This window comes from Capra hircus, chromosome 4, assembly GCF_001704415.2.
Source record: "Capra hircus breed San Clemente chromosome 4, ASM170441v1, whole genome shotgun sequence".
NCBI classification, from domain to species: domain Eukaryota; kingdom Metazoa; phylum Chordata; class Mammalia; order Artiodactyla; family Bovidae; genus Capra; species Capra hircus.
The window spans coordinates 62,965,639-62,987,152 of NC_030811.1; the positions used below are offsets into that span (position 1 = coordinate 62,965,639).

At 37.7% G+C, this 21,514-nt stretch overlaps 2 protein-coding genes across 2 annotated transcripts in view; one reads left to right on the forward strand and one right to left on the reverse strand.

Moving 5' to 3' along the window:
- IMMP2L (inner mitochondrial membrane peptidase subunit 2) overlaps positions 1 to 21,514 on the reverse strand; it is a 972,863-nt gene that overhangs the window by 470,331 nt on the left and 481,018 nt on the right. The gene's annotated exons all lie outside the window — the stretch shown is intronic.
- The window catches only part of LRRN3 (leucine rich repeat neuronal 3), a 40,638-nt gene continuing 29,301 nt past the window's right edge, over positions 10,178 to 21,514 (forward strand). Inside the window, exon 1 of the mRNA XM_013963321.2 lies at positions 10,178 to 10,961. The gene's annotated coding sequence lies outside the window, so the exon portion shown is untranslated. The remainder of the gene's footprint in view (positions 10,962 to 21,514) is intronic.

Here is a 21,514-nt window from a genome sequence, read left to right on the forward strand (position 1 = left end):
TGCAATATATCTATATGCCTAAATATTTGACTGACAAAAAAGTTTGTTTTCTCTTGCTCAGAAATCACTGTCTTGATCTCTTACTTAGACATAAACTTACACCTTTCATTAGTCCCCTTTACAAAAGAACTCATGTAAAGGTAAGAAAATACCAACAGAATTTACCAAAGAATATTGTACAAAATATTATCTCATGCCAACTTGGTTTTTAATTTATGCCTAGAATTTTTATGAACTTGCCTGCCATTTGGTCCTTGGAGTTTAATTTCTGCCTAGAACCTGCATGAATCTTAGTGGCTATTTGACCCCAACTGTGTTTAATATGTACTAACTCAAAGAAGATCAAAAGAGGAAGAAGCCACCACTAGCACCATCACCAACAAAAAAGAGCAAAATTCAGTCAGGCCAAGAGATGCACTTTATTCTCCCATAAATAAGAGCTCTTTTATGAATAACCTCAAGTGTAACTGAAGTCACTGATCTGACAGAATTGACCCCTGAGGGACAGGCTTTGTTTAACTAAAAAATTCTCTGATTTTACTCAAATGCTTAGGACAAAATCAGCACAAAGGAGAGAGTAGCCAATTACTCCATCAGTCACTCAATAGGATTTAATTAATCAAACATTGATTTTTTTAATATGTAAATGCACTATTGAATATAGGAAGCAAATAAGACATATTTTCTACCTTCAAGTTGCTTACTATCAAGGTTTAGGAAAAATTAAACTGTAAAAGATGGTATGTATTAGAATAAGAGAAATATAACAATAAAAACTAAATTTAAGCTATGATAAAATAAGGAGATACTTATCTCATTGAGATGGAGGTGGAGGATCCTAAAAGATGGGGTTTTTGAGCAGAAGCTTCATAGAACTGATTAAGAAGAAATAAACTGCAAAGAATCCAACACACAAAATACTTTCAGGAAATGATGAGGCACTTGATGTGGCTGAGGGATAGAATGTGAATAAGGAAGAGAGACAATGACTGGACAGGAATATGGGAAACTTATCACAGTTAGTGTATCACAGTAGTCACAAATGTCAGCCCTAGAGTCTGACAGACTTTGGTTCAATAGCTGATGCTGCTAATAAGTGACTATTGCGGGTTTTTGCACACTCAGCTGTCAGTTTTCTGATTTGTAAAATGAGAGGATTAGCTACCTGGTATTCTAATAGGGAGGACTGAAAGAGGCCATTCATGAAAAACTCTTAACAGTCAGCTTGACACAGTTGCTGTGTATGTCGTGTGTGTGCTCAGTCACGTCTGACTTTGCAACCCCACCAGCTGTAGCCCGCCAGGCTCCACTGTCCATGTGACTTACCAGGCAAGAACACTGGAGTGTGTTGCCATTTCCTCCTCTAGGGGATCTTCCAGACACAGAGATCAACCCATGTCTCTTGCATCTCCTGCATTGGCAGGTGGGTTCTTTCCCACTGCAGCACCTGGGAAGCACTCACGGAATAGAACTCAATAAATGGCATCTACCAAGTCTATGCCCCGACCGGTAACGCCAAAGAAGCTGAATTTGAACAGTTCTATGAAGACCTACAAGACCTTCTAGAACTAACACCCAAAAAAAGATGTCCTTTTCCTTAGAGGGGACTGGAATGCAAAAGTAGGAAGTCAAGAAACACCTGGAGTAACAGGCAAATTTGGCCTTGGAGTACAGAATGAAGCAGGGCAAAGCCTAGTAGAGTTCTGCAAAGAGAACGCACTGGTCATAGCAAACACCCTCTTCCAACAACACAAGAGAAGACTCTACACATGGAGATCACTAGATGGCCAACACCGAAATCAGATTGATTATATTCTTTGCAGCCAAAGATGGAGAAGCTCTATACAGTCAGCAAAAACAAGACCAGGAGCTGACTGTGGCTCAAATCATGTAGTCCTTATTGACAAATTCAGACTGAAAATGAAGAAAGTGGAGGAAACCACTAGACCATTCAGGTATGACCTAAATCAAATTCCTCATGACTTATACAGTAGAAGTGAGAAATAGATTTAAGGGACTAGATCTGACAGACACAGTGCCTGATGAACTGTGGAAAGAGGTTCGTGACACTGTACAGGAGACAGGAATCAAGACCATCCCCAAGAAAAAGAAATGCAAAAAAGCAAAATGGCTGTCTGAGAGGCCTTACAAATAGCTGTGAAAAGAAGGGAAGTGAAAAGCAATGGAAAAAAGGAAAGATATACCCATTTGAATGAAGATTTTCAAAGAATAGAAAGGAGAGATAAGAAAGCCTTCCTCAGCAGTTAATGCAAAGAAATAGAGGAAAACAATAGAATGGGAAAGACAAGAGATCTCTTCAAGAAAATTAGAGATACAAAGGGAATATTTCATGCAAAGATGGGCTCAATAAAGGACGAAAATGGTAGGGACCTAACAGAAGCAGAAGATATTAAGAAGAGGTGGCAAGAATATACAGAAGAACTATACAGAAAACGATCTTCACGACCCAGATAATCACGATGGTGTGATCATTTACCTAGAGCCAGACATCCTGGAATGTGAAGTGAGACTTAGAAAGCATCACTAGGAACAAAGCTAGTGGAGGTGATGGAATTCCAGTTGAGCTCTTTCAAATCCTAAAAGATGATGCTGTGAAAGTGCTGCACCCAATATACCAGCAAATTGGGAAAACTCAGTAGTGGCCATAGGACTGGAAAAGGTCAGTTTTCATTCCAATCCAAAAGAAAGACAATGCCAAAAAATGCTCAAAATACCACACAATTGCACTCATCTCACAAGCTAGTAAAGTGATGCTTAAAATTTTCCAAGCAAGGCTTCAGCAATATGTGAACTGTGAACTTCCAGATGTTCAAGCTGGTTTTAGAAAAGACAGAAGAACCAGAGATCAAATTGCCAACATCTACTGGAGCATCAAAAAAGCAAGAGAGTTCCAGAAAAAACATCTATTTATGCTTTATTGACTATGCCAAAGCCTTTGACTGTGTGGATCACAAGAAACTGGAAAATTCTGAAAGAGATGGGAATACCAGACCACCTGACCTGCCTCTTGAGAAATCTATATGCAGGTCAGGAAGCAACAGTTAGAACTGGACATGGAACAACAGACTGGTTCCAAATAGGAAAAGGAGTGTCAAGGCTGTATATCACCCTGCTTATTTAACTTCTATGCAGAGTACATCATGAGAAACGCTGGGCTGGAGGAAGCACAAGTTGGAATCAAGATTGCTGGGAGAAATATCAATAACCTCAAATATGCAGATGACACCATCCTTATGGCAGAAAGTGAAGAAGAACTAAAGAGCCTCTTGATGAAAGTGAAAGAAGAGAATGAAAAAGTTGGCTTAAAACTCAACATTCAGAAAACTAAGTTCATGGCATCTGGTCCCATCACTTCATGACAAGTAGATGGGGAAACAGTGGAAACAGTGGCTGACTTTATTTTTTTGGGCTCCAAAATCACTGCAGATGGTGACTGCAGCCATGAAATTAAAAGATGCTTCCCCCTTCGAAGGAAAGGTATGACCAACCTATACAGCACATTAAAAAGCAGAGACATTACTTTGTCAACAAAGGTCCGTCTAGTCAAGACTATGGTTTTTCCAGTGATCGTGTACGGATGTGAGAGTTGGACTATAAAGAAAGCTGAGCGTGGAAGAATTGATGCTTTTGAACTGTGGTGTCGGAGAAGCCTCTTGAGAGTCCCTTGGACTGCAAGGAGATCCAACCAGTCCATCCTAAAGGAGATCAGTCCTGGGTGCTCATTTGAAGGACTGATGTTGATGCTGAAACTCCAATACTTTGGCTACCTGATGCGAAAAGCTGACTCATTTGAAAAGAACCCTGATGCTGGGAAAGATTCAGGGCAGGAGGAGAAGGGGACGACAGAGGATAAGATGGTTGGATGGCATCACTGACTCAATGGACATGGGTTTGGGTGGACTCCGGGAGTTGGTGATGGACAGGGAGGCCTGGTGTGCTGTGGTTCATGGGGTCGCGAAGAGTCAGATACAACTGAGTGACTGAACTGAACTGAACTGAACCATTATTGTTATCATGTTGCTATTTAAATTACTATATCATAGGTAGAACTGAATACTAAGTTAAGAAGGTTAGATATTTCACTAAGCAAAACAGCTTCAGATATAGAAGTAAAATTTCACCCCAGAAGAAATATCTATCTTTTTTTCAAAGAATAGGTATTAGTTCTGATTGTAAAAATGAAACAGTGACTTAGAAAGTCTGAGAAGCAAAGAAGGAAATAAAACCACTCATCATCATGTGGGAAAAAAAGGAAATCTCCTAACACTGTTGGCAGGGATGTAAATTGGTACAGCCACTAAGGAGAACAGTATGGAGATTCCTTAAAAGCTAAAAATAGAGTTACCATGTGATCCAGCAAGCCCACTCCTGGGCATATATCCAAAAAAAATGAAAACTCTAATATGAAAAGATACATGCACCACAATGTAAATAGAAGTGCTATTTACAAGAGCCAACACATGGAAACATCCTAAATGTCCATCAACAGATGTATGGATAAAGAAGATGCAATGAGTGTATATATATATATATATATATATATATATATATATATATATATACACACACAATGAAATATTCAGCCATAAGAGAATGAAGTAATGTCATTTGTAACAACATGGATGGATGGAGCAAGAGATCATTATTCTTAGTGAAACAGAGTCAAATATCCTTTGATATCACATAAATGTGGAATCTTAAAAAGATAATATAAATGAATATATTTACAAAACAGAAACAGACCTACCATCATAGAAAACAAACATATGGTCATTAAAGGCAGGGGTGAAGAGGGATAAATTAGGAATTTGGGATTCACAGATATACATTTCTATAAGTAAAATAAATTACAAGGGCCTACTGTATAGCACAAGGAACTACAGTCAATATCTCGTAATAACATATAATGGAAAATAATCTGAAAAAGGATACACACACACATAACTGAACCACTTCACTTTGCTGTACACCTGAAACTAACACAATATTGTAAATCAATTATACTTCAGTTTTTTAAAAAATGATGCCATATACAGGTCAGCACCTAATCAAAAACAAAATCCAACCATTATCCCATCAAAGATAACGACTACCAACAGTTTAGACTATTTCCTTTTTTGATAAATTCCTTTTTCAGTTATTTCTGTGCAACCTGAAAACCACCTATCAGGCTACTTACCTATTTACTTGCTATACACTTTCCAAAAAGTGTATTTTATTTTCTTACTATTTTTCACATGTCTAGAGAAGAAGTTAAAGTCAATCCCCTGAAAGCAAAGAATAAAAAAAATGAGCAACTTCCTCTCGTTTCATCTTATTTCCAACTTAAAAGCAAATTTGCTATCAGAATCAGAGGAGGAAGGACAAGCCACTGACGATCTTCTCTGCTCAGTGTCAGCACCCTTCATCAATGGCCATTCACATGCATTTAACACATCACTTCATCTTTCCAACCAGGCACTACAGCTCTTCAGTGCTCTATTTCTCAAATTGTGCCAGCAATACAAAATTCTGTCATTAACACTCAACAACAGTAACTATATAAAAACATCCTCTGTCTAGTGCATAAAATGCATTCCCTTTTAAAAATAGTATTTCTATTTTTAGCATCCCTTGTTGCTAACTACATTTAATTGGTTGACTCAGTCATCAATCAAGCATTCACTTATTTTGCAAATGAATACTTAGTGCCCTGTGCAATGAAAAGAGCCTTGACTCTTTAGGCAGACCAAACTGAGTTCAAATTTTAGCTCCATTATTTAATAGTTTTGGGACATCAGAGCAAGTAACCTAACTTCTTTGCGACAATGTTTCTACACTGTCAAATGAGGATAAAAATATCTTGAGATGTAGTGAAGATTAAGTAACTCTTAAAATTGAAATACTATGAAAGAACAATTTTATCCATGTTATGGATACTAAAGTTGAATAAGATATAGACTGTCCCTCCTGGAGAATCTTATAAATTATAAAGCCAAATTACATAAACAATTATAATGTATTTTTAAAAAGTGATGTCATAGGAGGGATAATGAATGCTGCTACTGCTGCTGCTAAGTCGCTTCAGTCATGTCCGACTCTGTGCGACCCCAGAGACGGCAGCCCACCAGGCACCCCCGTCGCTGGGATTCTTCAGGCAAGAACACTGGAGTGGGTTGCCATTTCCTTCTCCAATGCATGAAAGTGAAAAGTGAAAGTGAAATCGCTCAGTCATGTCCGACTCCTAGCGACCCCATGGACTGCAGCCTACCAGGCTCCTCCGCCCATGATATTTGCCAGGCAAGAGTACTGAAGCGGGCTAGTATGGGTCAAATGAGCGATCATATCTTGTTAGAGGGTCAGAGAAGATTCCATGGGGGAAGCAGCATTTGAACTGAGCTAACTATTTCTGATAAGTGAAAGGCAGGGACTTAGACTAGAAGGTAGAAAGGGCACCCCAAAGGACACAGTGGAACAAATAGTGATGACTATGACAATGATAATAATGACAAGTAATGGTGAGTTCAAACATTTCATTTAGACTTAATATGTTCCAGATACTTTTCTAAGCTTTTATATATATTAACTACTTTAATTCTCAAAACAATCCTAGGAGGAAACTGAGACACAGAGATGCTAAATTTGTACTCAAGGTCACAAAGCTAGAAAGTGGCAAAGTAAGCATTCCAACCCAGGTTGTCTGTTTTCAGAAGCTGTGCTCTGATTCACTACATAAATTACTTCTCTAACGAAAGCTCACAGGCAAACCCTGTCTAGGAGTCCATGAAATAGCAATAAACCTTCACAAATGAGTAACTTAAATTCAACCATTAAATCAACAAATAAATATTTATTGTACCCATATATTTTCTTATTTGATGATATGGGCAGAACTCTGTCAACATAATTTAAGGGCTACAATTACTCATTTATGTTTAAAAATCATTTCAATACATGTTCATTAGAACTAAGTACTCATTCAGGAAACCCTGCATACATTTATTCTGAGGTAGCTGACATGCATATGTAAGTAATACACTGTATTTGCAGTGGATTCTAAAGGGGGAAAAAAACAAAATAAGAAAAATAAAGAATAAGGAAAAGAAGAAAAAGCAGGAAATCTATCAATCATTCAGTAGATGAGAAGGTCTGGAATCAAGATTGCCGGGAGAAATATCAATAACCTCAGATATGCAGATGACACCACCCTTACGGCAGAAAGCAAAGAAGAACAAAATAGCCTCTTGATGAAAGTGAAAGAGGAGAGTGAAAAAATTGGCTTAAAGCTCAACATTCAGAAAACAAAGATCATGGCATCCAGTCCCATCACTTCATGGCAAATAGATGGAGAAATAGTGGAAACAGTGACAGACTTTATTTTCTTGGGCTCCAAATTCACTGCAGATGGTGACTGCAGCCATGAAATTAAAAGACGCTTAGTCCTTGGAAGAAAAGTTATGACCAACCTAGACAGCATATTAAAAAGCAGAGACATTATTTTGTCAACAAAGTTCCATCTAGTCAAGGTTATTGTTTTTCCAGTATTCATGTGTGGATGTGAGAGTTGGACTATAAAGAAAGCTGAGCGCTAAAGAATTGATGCTTTTGAACTGTGGTGTTGGAAGAGAGTCCTGAGAGTCCCTTGGACTGCAAGGAGATCCAACCAGTCCATCCTAAAGGAGATCAGTCCTGAGTGTTCATTGGAAGAACTGATGCTAAAGCTGAAACTCCAATACTTTGGCCACCTGATGTGAAGAACTGACTCATTTGAAAAGACCCTGATGCTGGGAAAGATTGAAGGTGGGAGGAGAAAGGGAGGACAGAGGATGAGATGGTTGGATGGTATCACTGACTCAATGGACATGGGTTTGGGTGGACTCCGGGAGTTGGTGATGGACAGGGAGGCCTGGTGTGCTGCAGTCCACGGGGTCGCAAAGAGTCGGACACGACTGAGCAACTGAACTGAACTGAACTGAACTGAGAGGGTGATATAACAGAAAAATCCTGAAAGACCTGGGGAGTTCTAGTCTTGCTCTCTGTAACCAGATGTATATACGTATTAGGTCTCTTAAACTTTAGGACTCAAGGCACTCGAGCTTAAAAGTTGTATGTTTCTCATTTGATGACCATTTACAATCGTGCTAATTCAAAAGCCCTGAAATATTCATCCTGACACAATTTAAAGTCTTCACATGGTACTGCATTACATAGATGTGATAATTAAATAATTTAATGTGTCTTTCTGGAGACCTCTCATTACTAATAAATGATTGATGCGATGGAAAAGTAAATCGTATAAAACATACACTGCTTCTACTCAGCAGCTATTGTTCTTGTAGCAAAAAGGAAACTACAGCCAAGAAACAAAATCCTCATCTTTTCATCCAAAGTCAGTTATTTTCTCTCACACTGAAATCTCATTTCTAACATCCCATGAAATCTTTTGAACTTATCATGTACCTACACAAAAAGGACAACTGCAAGAAATGCCATCTCATCTCCCACATGTCAAAAAAGGTAATCAAAGGAAGTTAAAATAACTTCCTATGAAAGAGCATAAGGTAGCATTTAAAATATTCCACTCTTGCTAAATTAAAACTTAGATTTTTTTGATATCTGAAAGAGACTAAAATTTATAACAGTTACAATTGTTGGTTTTATTTATAAACCATGAAAGTAGTTTAATCATCTATCTGCTTGATTATCACTACTCACTCTCATTATGGGAGGCCATTATACTTGGTTTGATTATTGGATTTGTTGATTGTATGGTCAACACCAATCAACCAAAATGAAATGCTTAAGGAACCAATGGTATAAAACTCAAATTCCTTTTTCAAGTAATTAACACAATTTTAATGTAAGTTTTCCATAGGTGAAAATAAAAATCTGCCAGTGGTGAAATTATCTTGAATAGGCAAGAAACTAGAGCTGGAGAGAATAAAACTGGGGGGAGTTACTATTATCACAAGTACTTTAAATAAAGTATAGACACAGTGTATCATAACATCCCCAACACTGGACTACAAATTCCTAACATTTACAGACGAAGTGCAAGAGTACCTAGTGTAAAGAATAAAATCTTGCAGTAACATTCTGAAATAAGTGCTATTAGGTTAATGGAGAAGCTACTACTTTTGTCTTGAATTTAGTTTTATTCAAAAGGTTAAGAATTATTTGAATACAGTTTTTTAAAAGGAAAAAAAATAAAGCATTTGGGAACATTTTAAAGAAAACCACAGAACGAAAATATTTAGTAGTTAGAAACAAAGTTGGTATTATAATTATAATAAATGTAAACTGCTTGTCTATGTCATTTCAATAAACACTTAAGGAGTAATTAGATGTGAAGCTTCCCCCCGCCCCATCCCCACCCCCAGTAAATCCAGGAACATGAAAATGCCATTTCTTTGTACTCCACTAGAGGGTAGTCTCTCAAAACTAGGGTTGGAGTCATGAATCTAACCTGTTTTTGACCTGTTGCTAAATTAATCCTCATGTATCATGGTTTTCAACAAAATGTTTCTCTAGTGTGCTAATTAAGGTTTTAACACATGCATTTTAAAAAACTGCTCTCTATTTGCTCATAGGTGTCCTTGCAGAAATATACACCGTTATGCTTTGCTGTGTTTCTTTTCAAAATTTCAGATAATTCAGTGTTTTACATATGTGTACAGAGTATATTTTTCTGGTAAATATAAGTTCAGAGTTAGCAGGTCTAAGAACAGAGAGAAATCATTTTCTTGAGGATTTAATTTTATTTCAGCAGAAATGCTTTCTCAGAGTAGTAAAACATACACCCTAAACACACATACACCCACACGCATACCTCCCAACACACACACACAAACACCATGGCACATGTACTCATTCACATGTGGCTGGCAAATTAACTTCGTCACATAAGGAAAAGTGGCTGAATGTTAACTGGAAAAATATATACCCCCTTAATATGCCAATGTACTGAAATGTCATGAAGAAACTATAGGTGTTACTTAAAAAAACAAAAACAAAAACAAAAAACTGGTCACTCCACGTAAGAAAAACCATTGCTTTAAAAAAAAAATTATTGAACAGCAAACGCATATCCTAAATTAAGTAGGACTTACAGAAAACCAAATGCCACTCAAAACAGTTTCAAGCTGTTCTTAAATTACACTGCCTTTGGTGAACTTCTCAGAGGAGTCATTGGAGGCTCTGCATCTCTCCCAGGTGCTTTTAATATTTGGGAAATCCTTGTTAGTAATGTGCCCTGCTGTTTTCAGAGAGAAAAGACAGTGTCTGAGCTACCGAGAACCCCCAAATGAGAAAACTTGTCAAAAATCCCTCCCCCTAAAAAAAAGGAAGGAAAGAAGGAAGGAAGGAAAGGAGGGAAGGGGGGAATGATACCTAAGAAAACAAGCAAGTCTGTTTCATTTATTTGTATCCTAAGCAGCAGTGTCATAGAACAGACAGGTTGTTTCAGCCAACCAGACGCGAGCAGCTGCGAGTGCTACATCTTGGCAGTCCGAAGCGATTGGCTCCTCTCTGGGGAGTGGAGGGTGTTCAGTTATTAATGACCGCGGAGCAGGCAGCACCATGTCAGTGTGACAACTGATCGGGTGAACGACGCACCACTAACCACCATGGAAACCAGGAGAAATAAAGCCAGCTCCCACGATCTCTCTTCACTGGATTGAAAGGCTCAGCCTGCCGCTGACTGAGAGAAAGAGTTCGGGGGAAAAAGAAGGAATCCTCGCTGTAACCTCCCGCCTTCGTTTATATTTTAGAATACAGAGATAAGCTCTCTTGCTCGTGTGAATACCTATAGTACACATTTGTGTATACTTTGGTACACACACATATGCACCAATTTCCACCCGGGCAAGAACGCAACCATGTGATTATTGCTACTAAGGAATTGAGGAATCCAGCACGCAGGGACACGGAAGGGGGTGTAGCACTGAAACCGCTTTTGCAGGGTAAGTTTGAAATATACATTTCTATTTAAATATGCTCTCTTTCCTGTTCAGTTGATGCTCTTTTTTTTTTTTTTTAACACTTAAATTCTCTTTTGATGTTCTCTTCTTGTGTGAATTCTGAGAGCAGTTTTCTTTCCATTTCACTTTCGAGACGAAATTCAAATGCAAAAGCCCTCCGGCTCTGTGTATGCCTTGCTGTGTTTGTGGGATTCTCCAGCATGAATTTTACTAGCTTGAACGCCCATCAGAGGATGTGAGTGGGAGAGAAAAAGCAGTGCTGGGGGTTGGGGGGAGTAGAGAAGGAGAGAGAGGAGAGAGAGAGAGAGAGAGAGAGAGAGAGAGAGAGAGAGAGAGAGAGAGAGAGAAGGGGACAGCAAGAGAGACCAGAGGAGAAAAGGAGAGGAAGAGAGGGGCTAGATTTTTGCTTTTTCTTCGCATTATTTGCAATGAAAAGCAGATCACAAATCATTCTGCGTTGTGAAACCAATCTCAGAGATGGGGCATTTTTCTCCCTTTTTCACCTAGTGGTTGGAGATAAAGGCAAATGCTGCTGTTAAGTCAAGAGTAAACCCACTAAGCAGAGTGGCGAAAAGAGCATATCACAAACAGTTATTGAATTTCTGCCAGGCTACATCTTACGGATTGGGGTAAATGACTTCCCTTTAATAACATCCCCTCACTGGTCTGAAGGGACAGTGCAAATGTCTGATTGCTAATGCAGCTGCAATTGATACACTCTAGGTAAAAGGATCCCATGAACCAGAAGAGTTCTAATCTTCTTTGGTAATTAACAGGATCGCAGCAGGATGGCTTTAAAGTACATCTCCTATTTAAGAAGATTGTTCAAACCAACTGCTATATTCCCTTTGCTCTTACTCAGCTAGCAGGCTTAATTCACCTCTAATTTATTCATTTTTAACAATATGTCCTTGTTTCCGTGCCTCTAATTTTCGTGAAAGCAAGCTATGAGAATGAGTCGAACCTTCTTAATTTAGTAAAAAGGGGACAATGTGAAAACAAAACAAAAAAAAGGAAGAAATAAGGATTCATAAAACCTACCTAGAACATACTGTGCCCTCGCGCAATAAATACTGCTTACACCCTGTATTTCTCTTTAGTTTCAGAAGCAATGCCTTTGAGACAGAATTACTCTCAGTAAACTATGAGCGTCCATGCGGTGATGATTCATGGAATACAGTGTGGGTTAATTTATACTTCCAGGCATGTAAAAGGAAGCCAGCTACTTAGAACATGAGTGTGTTCATGGAAATATTCACTACCCCCTTAAAGGATCCTGTAAAGACAGTAAAAGAAACCAAGTATTTATATTTTATCTTCAGGAGCTCTCTCCTTCCTTTTTCTAGTTCAGCTAACCAAATAGTTAATGGAGACTGCTTCTTTTGAACTGCAGGTTATTTTTTTCTACCACTGTGATTTCAGAGTTATTATTGGTTTTCTAGTTTATAATATGAGCCGAAAGCAAGAGACAATAACCAGCCACTTAGATCCTGCCAATTTCCCATAAATGTGTCAAAAAATGAGTCACTTTACAATGTGTAATGTAAGAAGTCAATTAATTCCAGTGACCTTTGTAAATGATGACAATAAAGCAGCTCTGACAACATGCCATGGGCTTCGATTTTCCCTCTGTAAAATGAACAAGTTTAAGAAGAGGTTTCCTGCTCAGAGTGAAAAATGAAAGATGCTGAAGGATTAGCTTGAAATATCGGCAGGCTTGCTTACTCTGCCTCAAATGCCACACACAATCTATAGAAAAACAAAATGATTTATTACAAAGAGGAAAAGGTGTAGCATTTGCTTTTCTGCTATTTACTAGGAGTGTACCTTCGGCCACAGAACAGATCTGATATTTTGGAGGGACCTCCTAAGTTCCTAGCCAAGAGAAAAGCCTGAAGCTGATATTCAACCTCCAGATTTCAAACTCCTGTATAGTGTAGCATTGCAGTATTGATTTCAGTTTTTCTCAGACCTTTTCTGGGGAAACTTTCCATACCAAACACACACATTCTTAAATCCTATCCAACCTCTTTTAAAATTACAATCAATGACACCTAAGAACAGTGGATTCACTCTTTAACCTTGGTAAAGCTCACATACATATCTTGTGGATTACGGAGATCAATAATGTGCCCACTTGAGTCTGAGAGATAGAATCACTCCAGGCCCCCAGGGTTGTCACTCAATGTGTGCCAGGGAGTTTAGAGATCTGATTGGCATCTACCAATGCCAATTGATGGACATATCAGCATGCCTGGAAGACTAAGCCACAGTCTCCCCGCATCATGTAGCTAGCTATACCAAAAATAATAGATTTCTGGCAAGACAAGCATCAAAGAACCATCTTTTCAGAGTGTTGCTTGTCAAAGGCGACACGCTGAGTTAGAATGCTGATGAGTAGGTGGAATTTTTACCTTTGGTTTTTGTTACTGCTGTTAATGGCTTAAAACACCATGTTATCAGTTTTTTAAGCCAGCAATTTATGGACCTATGAAAACCATAATCAACTTATAATTCACTAACTGTATTTTATTATTTTTGTTCATTTTATACCAACTCTCTCTTTTTTTTTGGTCATAAAATGGTTTAACATTTTACTTTCTTCTCCTCCACTCTGAATTTTTCCTGGTGCAAAATGCCTTTGTAAAGTGACATTGTGATGTTTACTACAAAATAATTATGTTGAAAAGAAAGGTTTGTAATCTGAGTTACAAACTAACACTTATGTTAATTAAATAGTAGTACTTAATTAGCAGCCCTTGAAGATGGTCATAGATGAGATATTTGTTGGGAAATCTGAAGGAGATCATTTAAAAGGAAGCTAGTCTCATGCTAAAAAATGAGTCCCTACTTCTAGCTTCAGTGAAGATGCCCCCAAAGAATAATTTAAAATACTGTTGCTCCGGCCAATCTGGATAAACTCTGGACACATCTGCAGCCACCTAAATGGGCCATGGAGACCTGGATGTGAAAGTTTAACCACTTAGGTGTCACTCCTTGGTCCCAAGCAACTGAATAAAGCAGGTAAGCATGAGGCAACAGATCAGTATCTTATCCGCGCTGCCAAAGATAAAACTCTCTGATGCTGGCTACGCAACCAGCACTTAGGAAAGCTTCTCACTGTAGCAACTGAACACAGGTCCCGCGCAAAGCGCAGTGAACAACTCCCTGCCTCTCTCCTGATGAAGTGATGTCTGGTTGGACACCTAGCAAGTAGGATGTGACAGCAATTGTTCCCTTCAGCCACAAACTAAAAGGCAATCAAACTTCACATAAAGAACGTAGGTGGTGCCAGAGGATAAAAGAAGTAACAGGGAGAAACACAAATGGTTTACGTTGATGAGCGGAGTAGAGCTAAATCTCGGCAGATGCTGTTTAGAAATTGTTAAGACTGGGGAGCAGAGATTCCAAACGCTCATCGCAAACTTTGTGAAGAAATGCAGTGTCCACTGGGCTATCTATTATTATATGTTTGCATAATTTTCATATTTGCATTTAACTGAGGGCTGTTTTTCAAGGTGCCATTTATAAAAGTACATCACACAAACTCGGTGTGGGGAAATGAAGACGGGGAAGAGGTTTTCATGTAATAGTAATACAACCTTCAGTAAAGGCTCTAATATGCTCATTTCACTGGTGAAGAAACTGGGGCCCAAAGGGTTTAACATCTTTACCCCAACACACTCAGCTCTTTATGGAGGTCTAGGGCAGATGCCCTACAGTAATCCCTCCAACAGTTTGCTAAAGGTCTGCCTATCCTCTCTTCCAAAGAAAATATTCTTTAAGAAGTATAAGTAAAGGCTGATAGATACGAGCACCCACCCCCCCCAAAAAAAAAAATCCTTAAGTAGATTTTTATCCAGATAATCAAGTACTCTTAAAGTTAGAGCAGATAGTCAACAATAGAAGCAATAACTATTTATCTCGGGCTTCCCTTGGTGGCTCAGATGGTAAAGAATCTGCCTGCAATGCAGGAGACCTGGCTTTGATCCCTGGGTCAGGAAGACCCCCTGGAGAAGGGAATGGCTTCCAGTATTCTTGTATAGAGAATTCCATGGAAAGAGGAGCTTGGCAAGTTAAGCGCATGGGGTCGCAAACAGTTGGACATGACTGAGCAATTTCACTTCATTGAGGTATCTCACAACCAATATTTCAAATTCATAATTTGCCTTTGGGATATAGTCTACTGTACTCTGTAATGAGTCATAAAAATTAGGCCCTTGCCCTGGTTTGAAAACATCTTAATAATAATACTGCTATCCTTCACATATTCAGCTATTGGTCTTCTACTATAATTCAGAGTTCCCAGGAATTCTGAAGAGAGTCTCCAATCCTCTTTTACTGGGTTTAACTGTAATATTTTAAGGCACTTACAGGTGTCCTCTTTATATGCAGTGTCCATTCTCATATTTTGCTTCTGCACCTCACAGAGGAGATGCTCAGAATAGTTTTACCTATCTTCATCTCACCATCTCCCCCATTGTGCCTTACCTTTCCATTTCCATCGTTACGGTGAGAACCACTGTAGACAATGACCTAGTGCCTTAATTTCACATCCCTATTTTTTTTCTTCCTAGCAAATTTTTCTTTCTCAGTGTGCTCTCCAAATTATGCTAAGATAATAGTAATGAACTGACTTTAAAACTTAGGGGAAGTAAAGGAGAGTAAAAAAAAAAAAAAAAAAAAAAAACCACAGTAATTGTGACTGTTCTAGAGCTATCCTGTATACAGAGTAAATGACGTTTCTTCCTCCCAACAACCTGCTGGGGGAGTAATGATGATGATCATTTTTCTTGTAAGACTGAAGAATGAAGCTCTGTGAGGTTAAAGACTCTGCACAGCAAGGGAACTAACACATGGAGGACGTGGGTATCCTGACTCCAAAGATGGTACAGCACCAATCGCAGTACCTGGCTCTTTGTGAGCTGATAAGTAAATGTCCATTCTCTTTTTTCTGAAATCACACTCTAGCCTAATCCTTTCAAGATCTGTGCCCTTTGCACCATACCACAATATGGGTGGATAGATCATTGCTATTAAAAATCAGTACTTTTAATTTAAATCATAGCTAATAATATGCCCAAGATAAATTAAAGAAACACACACACACAAAATCAACCTCTGTTCTTGGAGAAAAAGACTGCATGTCTTCAACCTACTCACCCATATGTTTGTCTGACAGCATTAGCACTCTGATAAACAGATACTTGGCAAAGGTATCAAAAATTGGATAAAATGTGATGAGTAAGTTTTTCAGGCATGTTCCAGATTGTTGGAAAATTATGAGCAAAGTCTTCAAAGTCATTTGAAGCACCACCAATGGATAACGTCTATTAGAAAAGCAGCCTGTTTGGCATCTCTTTTCTAGTTAGTCTTGGAGAGAAAATGGCACACTAAGAACTCAAAATGCCAGTAAATTTATTCAGATTATTCTGAGGGCCCTGAGGGAGATTTTATCTTTCATAAGTAATGTCATCCTTGGAATAAATGAAAATTCCTAAAACACATGTTCCAAAGGTTATCTTGCCAAGCTTTACTTCCAGAAAGTAAAGCATTCCACAAATAATAGCTACTCTGTTTAGGAAGGAGTGTAAACATCACCACTTTTTTCCAAGTCTGCATTGAAAAGGCCCATGGACTCCCCAATGACCCACTGAATCAATTAAAGGCTTAGCATCAACAAGAAATATTTTCTCTTTCCAGAGGCCTAAAACCTCTGGGATTTAATTCCCTGAGGAGCGAGAGAGGAGGTAGTTTCCTGACTTGTACAAAGCCATGAATCCAGGAATGGAAGAATGTATTCCCCTGGGATTGAGCCTGCTAATGTGCCATGGCTAAGCAATGGACTTCAGGGAGTCTCTGGACTCACAACACTTACCAGTGGCAAAAGTAATATTGAGTATTTTGATTCTAGGAAATACTTAAAGAGGCATTGTGGTAGAGAGGACTGGAATGAGCTTTATTACAATGCTCTCTAAAGTTAGGAAATTATATTAATAAAATGACTACAAAGAAACAAGGGCAAATGTTCCAGCAAATTTATTCCACTGATAAAATTTGGTCCATAATATGTTACAGTCTCATCACATCGAAAGGTCAAGGCATTTAAATTACATTGTCAGAAATTTACTTTTGTTTCAAAACAAAATAAAAACTCAAAAAATGTTAACAGACATGTATTTTCTGAGATACAATTCATATTGGCTTTATGTCATTAGACTGTTTCTCTCATCGCTTTATGCATATGCCTGAGACATACCAGTTTTATTGCTGTTTGCTAACAATGTCTCTGGGCTCCATGTTTAATTTTGTTGTCATCAAAAAAATCAGTCAGAGAAATCAAAAAATCATCAAAAAAGCAGAAACATCAAATAGACAGTATATGGGATCATAATGGACTTATTTGAAATTTCAATAGTGGCAGGAGATAATTTACATCTAAACAATGGTATTTTGATTTCCACAAAGACCAAGGGGTTAATGGCCTTATACTACACGTGCCTAAGGCATTGAGAGTAAAACAATAGAGGAGGTGAAAAGGAACCTGAAAGAAGGTTGCAATGCTGTATCACTGAAGAGAAAAGGCAAGAGAATGGAATGAAAAAAATGCCACCACTATATCTGAAAAAGAAATATATTCTAAGCACTTATAAAACTTGGACACTCTTTTCCTAATAATTATTGAATGAAAAGCATGTAAAATGCCATTGTAAGATGGAGCTTAGACTATTCATCCAAGTCAACTCTTTGTGTGAACAGATGAACTGATTCACTTACCAAACATACAAGTTATACTTGTTCTGCACACGTTTTTTACACGGACGCTACAGCTACTCAAAGAGTGTCATTAAGTGAGTTTCAGCAAACTTTTGAAAATCAGTGAGGCATTTGCCAAAGTGCCATCTCCTTAATCAGTTACTTTACTTTTAATGAACAAGCAAATTCCACGTAAATACCAAAGTCTCATTTTTCATTTATACTATAAACTGTGTCTGTCACAGCCTGCTGCTATTGGACAAAATGTTCAAAGGAATGAAGAATTACGTGTTTTATGACCTAAAATACCGTTAGCAGAGACCTTAGGAGTTAAAATTGCATTATGTCTCTTTGACAATCGTTACTGGCTAAGGAAACGATCATGATATTAGCAGAACTCATTTATTATGCTACACCCAGGCATTTTCTGTGCCCAACAATGCTAAACACTTCATGTGCATTTTATCATTTACCCCTCACAATAATCATATCAAACTATTATTATTAATTAACAGTAATTAGTATCAATCCCACTTTACAACTGAGAGAATAAGATTTAGTGAAGAAAAGGCAACTTGCCTCACTTAATTAAGGACAGTCAGTTTGGCTGTAAAGACCATGCCTTTGTACACCAGGCAACACTGCTTCCTTGTTGGTATCACCTAAATATAACTAGTCTACACTGTCTTCCAGATCTCAGATTCTCTATCCAAATGCAATCTCCCAGTTTAGCATCTCACAGAATACATTCTTCTTATACTAGGGCATCATCTGTTGGCAGCATTCACTCATATTTTTTTCTTTTATTTGTTTCTGAAGAAAAAGTGATGATTTACTTAGTTGTATTTGAGTATCAGCCACTTGCTCAACTAAAATGATTGCTGCAGTGCACAGCCAGATTATTTAACTGGCACCTTATGGGCTTACAGTCTTCTTCCTTCACCATTTTTCCATCAAGTAGAATTCAACATGCTTCTTTAACTGAGGTCACCCAGGACAATAACCGACACACAGGAGAAATACAAAGCTTAGCCCATAAGTCTCAATTTTCATTATTTATAACAAGTCTTCTGGGGTCCAGTTCCAGTCTGTGGATCCTTCCTTTCTTCATGCATTCTCCTTTAAACAAAGAAGGTCAAAACAGCCTGAACACTATTTCACTGCTAGTATGACCATCAGTTGTCAATGAAATTAATCATTCCTCCTCCTCATCAGTAAGCTTCTAGCTCTGTAAAGATAGTTGATGAAAGCTGCAATCCATTTTCCAAACAGAGCATGCTGAGCCAAACCTAAAACTTCAGCAAAACTCTTCTATCCCAGCTCTTTGCAAAACTTCAGAGTTTCTCGCTGAGTGATCTCCTCAAAGAACTATCAGGGGAGTCCTTCAATCTGCCTGTCCTACATAGAAAAGGCTGAATGTGAAATTAGGGCCAAATGTTACTGAGGATTCTCCCAGTTATAAAGAGTAGTGTTGAGAGAGCTCATATTCAGCTGTCTTTTCTTGTCAGAGTCAACTATTTTTAAAAAATTACCATTAGGCAACTGAAAAATGAATTTAAACTGGAGGTGATAAAAGGTAAAATATCTGTGCATCATGAATAACCTAACACAGGTATGAAATAAAATATTTTTAGAATTTTAAATGTTTTGATGTTTTTTCCTGATATTTCTTACATTCATACGTAACGATGAGGAGGAAGAGGAGAAAGGGGGGGATGCTAGCCAACAGTTATTCAACATTAAGGTTTTTACATACCTCATCTCACCTAATATCTCAGCTCCATGAGGAAGCAGAGGCTTAGGAAGCGGAAGCATTTGCCCAATTTTCCATTGTACCAGGGTCCTGATTTGAATCCTGAATGTTTGTCTCCAAAGCCCACACTTTAAAATCATGCTATTTGCCTCCCATAACAGATATAAATGAGAATAAGCATAATATATTTCCCCTTTGGGAAGCATTTTACTTTTCACGCAGAAGCATTCAACAACAGTTTCTTTCTATAGTAGTAAGTTTCTCAGCAAAGTTCAGAAAACATATAATAATCAAACTTCAGTTTTATCACATGTCTGACTCAATTAGTATTTCATGAACAATATAATAGCCCTTATTATAATACAACTAATCTAAAAAATTATTACTTGTAGATTTTCTATTTGAATATTGCCATTAATTTGTGCAATTTTGAAAGTGTAATGAAAAAAATGATTTTAGTTGAATTCCAAAAGGACTTGTGAACATCTAAGATCTTTACCATTTTTTAGGGAATGGATATAAGGAATAAAACAAGGGAAGTTTTCCAGGTCATAAATACCTTGCAAACTGACCATGCAGAAAAATGTTTCAACTCTTTCCTTCCTCCTTCAATATAGCTCACCAGATTCGAGAACTATTTGAAACTTATTTATATTTTTATACATTGTGTACATTGTATACATTGTGAGCAAAAATAACAAACACTTATAAATTCAAATCTGCTCCACAAAGAATGTTTTCCTATCTAGAATAGTAACTCCTCCTCAACTACCACCTCCTGCCCCCACTCTCCTTCCCACCCAACCCTGAAGGTAGTAGTAAATTTCGTTCTTAACTTCACTTAAGCATGAGGTTTTTCTTTTCAGATAATTATGTTTAATTATAAATCAATGTACCACTTATCCACTTACTTGATAGAGAGTTCTATGAATCTTTGAAAGGAAAGATATTCTAAAATAATTTATGATTTATTCATTCACTTAGACATGCCCCGTCATGGCTATATAATCAATGACTAAGAATGCATCCAAAGCCAATGAAAAGAACCTTGAGATATGGATAAGAAATTATGTACATGATTTATTTTCTGATATATAATACAACAACTAGAACCATATCTATCTAAATGTTCTCATCTTAACAGGTGTCATTCTATTAAGATTTTACAAGGCATATATTCCAAAAATATTTTGAAGCATATTGCCTAGGTGTAACATATACATTTATTTTTATATTTTGATTCACTTTTAACATTAAAGGAAATTTCAGTAAGGTGTAAATGTGATGATTGACATCAAATTCACAGTGTTTATTTTTAACCCAGAATCTTAGAATCTCTAAGAGTGACACCTAATGATTTTTCAAAGTTTCAGAACAAGTGGTTAAAGATTCAAATCTTTTTTCATTGTCCATTTTCTGCCATTTTTATTTTAGGTTTAGAAAAATCGCTTATTATTGGTGAACAATTACTTGCTTGAATGTATACAGAAGATGCATGCAGTAGGTATATTGTGTTGTATTTTTCCCAAGAAAAGACCAAGAATAGGGTAGAGCTAGATGAGACAGGGGTTTGATTGACAGGGATATGATTGAGATGTTTAAGCAGACATTCTTAGTTAATATGCCTGTGAGACTATGGTAAGAATAGTCTCCAGTCTAAAGAGGACTACTACCTATAGTCATTTCTTGGTTCTCAGATGATGTCTGTAGGATGGTAGATCAGGTATTCTTAGGAATGTCTACCAGTAATGGACAAAACCCTTTACCCTACATGTTCATGAACTCCTGTTTTCAGATTATATCACATTCTATGTGGAACTTAACTGAGGGGAACCCAGCAGCCACCACTGGCGTCATTAATGAATCAATTCTACACTCCCTTTGCATTTGCCTTCAAATTCCATTGAAGAGTACAAGGAGTCAGGCCTGGTATAACAGAATCGTGAGATTGAAAGAGATCTTACAGATATTAAGTCACTTGCTCAAAGTGACCTCACTACTTAAAAACATAACTGGAACCAGAAGC